Source organism: Borostomias antarcticus (genome assembly GCF_949987555.1).
Source record: "Borostomias antarcticus genome assembly, chromosome: 5".
Classification (NCBI taxonomy): domain Eukaryota; kingdom Metazoa; phylum Chordata; class Actinopteri; order Stomiiformes; family Stomiidae; genus Borostomias; species Borostomias antarcticus.
In genome coordinates this window covers 31,101,238-31,101,538 of record NC_140238.1, presented here as the reverse complement: position 1 = coordinate 31,101,538, position 301 = coordinate 31,101,238, and positions in this window count along the sequence as shown.

The following is a 301-nucleotide window of genomic DNA, read 5'->3' as shown; positions in this document are numbered from 1 at the left end:
ATAAGTTTTCCAAACTAGGGATAGTATTCTTTGGTTGAAACAAGCGCAAATTCGCAAAAGCTGCCACATTCTGTACAGTACCCGCATCTGCAGCCAGACACTATTATTGTGGACCAGCCGACCAGATAACCAGCTGACAGAGTGAGCTCTAGTGCTGCTAGTCACAGCTGACAAGAATGAGTGAGATGAGTATATGGCCATAATGGTCAAATTTCAAATGCATTCAATTTCCTTGTTTTTTGAGATATCTGCAAATGCTTTGACACAGTAAAGTAGGCTACAGTTGGATTCAAGTCCCTAG